We start from the raw sequence: 6,525 nt of genomic DNA on the forward strand, positions 1-6,525 counted from the left end.
AATGAAAACTCTATAGCTGGGCACCTGGCTGGCTTAGTTGGTAGAGCATGTGTCTCTTGATCTCCAGGTTGTAGGTTTGAGCCTATATTGGGTGTGGAGATTACTTACAAACAGAATCTTGGGACACCTGGGTGGCTCAGTCTGTTAAGTGTCCGACTCTTGATTTCAGCTCAGGTCATGATCTTGTGGTTCATGGACTCGAGCCCCCTGTTGTGCTCCATGCTGACAGTGTAGAGCCTGCTTGGGATTCTCTGTCTCCCTTTCTCTCTGTCCCTCCCCTGCCTGGGTGTGTTGTCTCTCTCTCTCTCTCTGTCTCTCTCTCTCTCACAAAATAAATAAATAAATAAATAAATAAATAAAATCTAAAAAAACCCCAAAAAACTCTATAGCAAGTAGAATTAAATGAGCTATATCTGTCTCTCCCATACAGTAAAAGGACTTGAGACTTACCAAAGAAAAAAATCTAAAACAGCCTTGGGTGGTTGATTCTGAGAATTAGGCAAATCTGCTGTGCTGTGTGATGCCGTGATGAAGCCTTCTTACTGTACCCCAGTGGTCAGTTCCCAAAGGGTTATCGTCCAGTTTGGGAGTGGACCCCAGCCTTGGCATCTTTATTCACACACTTCATGATTCCGTAGCTCATCTGCAGGATGGGGATGGGGAAGAGCACTGAATCCTGCCTACAGTGTGGGCCTTGGTTACAATGGTGCTTTGGTGACAGATCAGTGCTAAATTGTTGAAATAAGGGTTTGGAATTTTATCTATGAATTTCAAGTGTCTGTAACATTCCTATTGGCATAGCATGGAAGGCTAATGTGGCGTATCCCGCAAAAACTGGCACATTTGTAAGGGTTTCTGAGCAGCTACCTGGGTTTCTCCTATTTTGCTAGTTAATGTTTGCTCTGTTTCCGAAGGGATCCAGGTGTGTCTGGTGGTTCTGCCTAAGGTGGTGTCACCTAAGGTCGTCATTCTGTCCTCTCAGGAGCTGAAAACATCACACTTCAAACCTGCACCTTGACTCCTGGTTGTTCATTATGTTTGGCAGCCTATAGACCCCATTGTCTGACGTGCATGTTTTCATCTTGCAACACATGAAGCATGTGAAATGGAATATCCACATAATATAAATTACAATAATCAGCTCTTGACAGATTTCTGCAAAATGTTTGTGGATAACTTCCTCGAATGTCCTGAGACATTCTACAAAGAATCATTGTCAATGTTTCAGAGAGAAAGAAAAATGAGATTGCTATCTATACTATTTCTTCATTCTAGTATTGCATGTGCTTGGAAGCCAACCAGATTTCTAACAGGGTCTACAATGTCAGCCAGAATGTACTGAATATATAGTAAAGGCTAAGATTGAATTTCCTTTGGCTGACTTAGATAAGCTGGACTTGGTGTTCGTCTGGGGGAAGGGAAGGAGTCACCGGCCTAATAATATAATTCACTGCCCTTGAATAAATCTTTTCTTACTTTCCTCTTCAATTTGTGCCCATCCGTGCTTTTTATCATTCCAGACAGTTAGGCAATATTCAAGTGTATTAAATGGCATCTTGTTTGAATGTGTTCTAAGAAAAATTACCATGAACAAAAAATGAGTCGGTAAATCACACAAACTTCTCTATACCATGAGAAAATGAAGCAATTTAAACAATTCCTTTATACTCTCCCTAAATTGTACAAAGGTGTGGAGTTTCCCCAATGAGACTGAATTTTCTTATATCAGTCCCCAGATAGCATTACTTTGTTTGAAATTCAAACAGACAAGGATATTTTCTGTTTGATGAACAACAATTTCTACTCGTAAGTTGCAAACAAAGCTGCAGGTTCCCGTGTCATTCCCAGACCCAGTTGAGCATACCTGGAAATACTCTCAATTCAGCCCAGCATGTCAAGAAGCACGGGCTTCTGGGACATTTCTTGGGCCACGTCTAAGGCGAGAAGGGCTCTTCAGAACTCTCTGCACCTATCTCCTGGCTGCTACTGGCAGAGACAGAGCCACTATTGCTGACACTCTACAACTCTTCTTTCTTTTTTTTTTTTAAGTTGATTTATTTATTTATTTTTTTAATATTTATTTATTTTTGAGAGAGAGAGAGACAGAGACAGAGTGCAAGCAGGGGACTGGGAAAGAGAGTGGGGACGCAGAATCCAAAGCAGACTCCAGGCTCTGAGCTGTCAGCACAGAGCCCGATGCGGGGCCTGAACTCACAGACCGCGAGATCATGACCTGAGCCACAGTCAGACACTCAATCAACTGAGCCACCCAGGCGCCCCAAAGTTGATTTGTTTTTGAGAGAGAGAGAGAGAGAGAGAGAGAGCAAGTGGGGGAGGGACAGGGAGAGAAGGAGATACAGAATCTGAAGCAGACTCCAGGCTCTGAGCTGTCAGCACAGAGCCCGATGCGGGGCCTGAACTCACAGACCGCGAGATCATGACCTGAGCCACAGTCAGACACTCAATCAACTGAGCCACCCAGGCGCCCCAAAGTTGATTTGTTTTTGAGAGAGAGAGAGAGAGAGAGAGAGAGCAAGTGGGGGAGGGACAGGGAGAGAAGGAGATACAGAATCTGAAGCAGGCTCCAGGCTCCAGCTGTCAGCACAGAGCCCAACTCGGGACTGGAACTCACGAACCGTGGAATCATGACCTGAGCAGAAGTTGTACGATGAACTGACTGAGCCACTCAGGTGCCCCATCTTCTTTCTTTTTAAACAATGACTGTTGGCAATATCCAGGCTCTTTCTCTTCTGCCATGGAAACTTTCTTAACGTCCCGGAACTGCCAGTGGTCACCGGCCCAGCCCCCCTCCCTTAGCATGGACTCCAGGATTGGAATCTTGCCACCAAAGAAATCATGTTTCCTCAGTTCATGGTAAACAATCACCATGATCGTGTGCTTTTAACTGTTTAGGAATTCCAACTATCTTCTTATATACACAGCTTACAGGGACAAATTTTATATGTGATTGAGGTGCTATGACTTTACCATTATACCTTGGACCTAGACAATTACAGTTTATTGTTTAATTCATGAAACTAAAATGATATATGTTTCATGAGTATAGACACCTGGGTCTGGATGGGGTACTCAAGGTAAGTCTTCAGTCTCAAACCAGAAACGTACATTAGTTACCTTTCAAAGATAGTGTCTGTCTATCCTTATCAATCTTGGAAAAAATACAAACAAAAAAATTGGACTCATTTTTTTTTGTATTAGTCTGACTTTCCCTATGCATTCCCTATCCCAGTGGCCCTCCTTGAGAAATGAGGAGGCAGTGACCTAAATCCTATCAGCATTCCTTCTCTTGGTTGAAGACTTTCCCTAAAGATAATTTAGTCTGATCACACCCCTTGCTAGAGATGAGGGAATGAAGCCCAGAAAATCTCAAGGAGTTACAAGTGTTTTATGGAGAACCAAGAGTGAAACCTCAGTTTCCCTGACTAACCCAGTGCTTTTAGAATCATCATATCTGTGTGTCATAAAATCACCTTGGACACATGGGCAAAATTTTACATATAGCAATTGTAGCCATTCCTAACCACCCTCTGGAGTGTTGTCCTTGTGCTAAAATAGCATCTGTCTCTCTTCTACTGCTTGCATGTGCATGTAGACAAGCCATACTTTCCCTGGAGACTGCATTCTGTTTCTGCACTCTGAGGAAGGCTGTGGCTAGGAAAGATGTGGAATAGGGCAGTGGTCTTCAAGCATTCACACCATGGTAAGAAGTACATTTCGTATTGTAGCCCAAGTCCCAAATAATATGACTACGAAGATACAGGTATGTGTATAAAATACACCTGAAATAAATTCCTCAGAAAAACACCTGCCCTTACTAATTCATTGCTTCATGTTGTATTCATTAAATAGATATAGATATAGATATAGATATAGATATAGATATAGACAGTTTGTGACCCACTGAATTGATTTTTATGTGCTTTTTATGAATGGGCATGATTCTGTGGCTTTACTCAATGGGGACGTGCCTGGCTTGCCTCGTCATGTTATTCCTGCCCAAAATACAGCCAAGCATATTTGTTTCTTAATGTGGGACCCAGCCACACCCTATAAAACATTTCATTGGGAGTAATCTTGGTTGGTAGTCAGCATGATCAAAGGATTCTCCTGTGGGCATATCCATGGGTGTGTCCCAAGCGAGCAGATGTTGTTTGAGGACCAACCTTTTGTCTCCTTTTTCAAGGTGTTTAATTGTCTTTTGAGTGTATCCCCCCTGCCAATCTCCCTAACCCAGCAGGAGCGATCAAGAAATGGTTGCACACCAACCTGTTCTATCTATGCTGTGACCTTGGGCGAGTCACTTAAACCCTTTGATCCTCAATCCCCTGATCCATAAAAGGAAAAAACTAATTCTACCTCACAAGGCTGTTGTGAAAGGTGAATGATACATTAAGTGTGAAACTGCCTTCTCAACTTTAAAGTAAATGTTAGGTATAATTATAATTTCACCTATAACACTGTAGGCCATGACGCATTAGAATTACGTGTACAAATGACACACAAACCGAAGCTCTGGGTGGGTTCCTGATGCTTCTACAACTCTGATATTTAATAAACTAAGAAACACAATAATACATTCTAAAAGCAGATGATTAAAGCTGTCCGTATCTCCCTGAAGTTATATGTTGCTACCTTAAAACCTATTGACTTAAATTCCTAGAGACAGAAGGTAAAACAGCAGTTACCAGGGGCTGGAAGGAGGGAGGAATAGTGTTTCATGGGGACAGAGTTTCAGTCTGATATGATGAAAAAGTCCTGGGCGTGGATGGTGCTGATGGTTGCACACCAGTGCGAATTCACTACGTACCACAGAATTATACACTTAAAATGGTTAAAATGGTAGATTTTATGTTATATATACTTCACCACAATAAAAAAGAAACAGTGACTTAAAACCACACCTTTTTTTAAAAAAAAAGTGTCCTGGGGCGCCTGGGTGGCGCAGTCGGTTAAGCGTCCGACTTCAGCCAGGTCACAATCTCGTGGTCTGTGAGTTCAGGCCCCGCGTCAGGCTCTGGGCTGATGGCTCAGAGCCTGGAGCCTGTTTCCGATTCTGTGTCTCCCTCTCTCTCTGCCCCTCCCCCGTTCATGCTCTGTCTCTCTCTGTCCCAAAAATAAATAAACGTTGAAAAAAAAATTTTTTTTTTAAAAAGTGTCCTTTATTTATTTACTTTGAATTGTTTATTTTTGAGAGAGAGAGCATGAACAGGGGAGGGGCAGAGAGAGAGGGAGACAGAGGATCTGAAGTGGGCCCTGTGCTGACAGCAGAGAGCCTGATGCGGGGCTTGAACTCACAAACCATGAGATCATGACCTGAACCGAAGTCGGACACTCAACCGATTGAGCCACTGGGGTGCCCCCAAACCACACCCCTTTAGAGTTAGGATTTAGGCCGGGCTCTACAGGTTCAGCCCATCTTTGCCCTACGTGGTGTCTCCTGGGATAGTTCAGCTGGGACTAAAGGATCCAAGATGGCTTCATTTACCACTTTGGTGCTGGCTCTTAGCTGAGGTGCCTCTGTTCTTCTCCACATGGCCCCTCAGCCTCCAAGTCTTCTCTCTCTATGTGTCCTCTCTACAGGAAGACAGACTGTACTTTTTTACAAGGCAGTAAAGAGAGAGCAGTAAAGTGAGAGAGAAAGCAGATGCTCCAGACCTCTTCAGGCCCGGGTTTGGAGTCCCAGAAAGTTGTTTCCATCACATGCTGTTGGTCAGGCAAGTCCCTGGGATGGCACAGACTCAACGTGAAAGGAGACTACGTCTACGCATAGATTCAGGGAGGCTTGGAGCATTTAGGGTCATTTTGTAACAATCTATGACAGCCTCCATGCCAAATTGCTATCATTTCTAGTGCGATACCTACAGATTCGCAGATGGGGTAGTGGTTGAGAGGATGGACTTTGGCATAAGGCTTCAAATGTTGGCTCTGCCATTTATGGATTGTGTGATCTTTGGCAAGTTAGTCATCCTGTATCTCAGTTTTCTTACCTATAAAATGGGGATAGCAATACTATTTATCTCAACATGTTGCATCAGGTGAGTGAACATGAATAAAAACCTTAATGACAGTGCCTGCCGTAAAGTAAGAACCACGTAAGAATTTGCTGTTATTGTTTTTGTCTCTTTTGTGGGAAAGAAAAAAAAAAAAGAGTTCATTTGGTGGGGAGGGAATATTTAGGGCAAAATAAGACAGAAAAGCTGGAAACACTTGCTTGGGTACACAGGACCTCCCTGCCTCACAGAGTTCTCACTTACATCTAAATCCCTTGCTGACACCTAAGCCTCTTTTCTTTTGTTCTGCCCACAGGAGCCTTGGAGAACAGCTGATCAACATCTCCCCATAATAATCCCCTGAACACCTGAAGACAGCTGTGAGAGCTTAAAGAATTGCTGAGGCTAATCTGAGCATAGGTAATTGAGTTGATGATATGTTCAAATGCATGTAAATCTATGCTTGGGCACAGTTAGTGAGTTATAGTCACCTCACACTTTTCACCCCCTTAGG

Source organism: Prionailurus viverrinus, chromosome B1 (assembly GCF_022837055.1).
Source record: "Prionailurus viverrinus isolate Anna chromosome B1, UM_Priviv_1.0, whole genome shotgun sequence".
Taxonomy (NCBI): domain Eukaryota; kingdom Metazoa; phylum Chordata; class Mammalia; order Carnivora; family Felidae; genus Prionailurus; species Prionailurus viverrinus.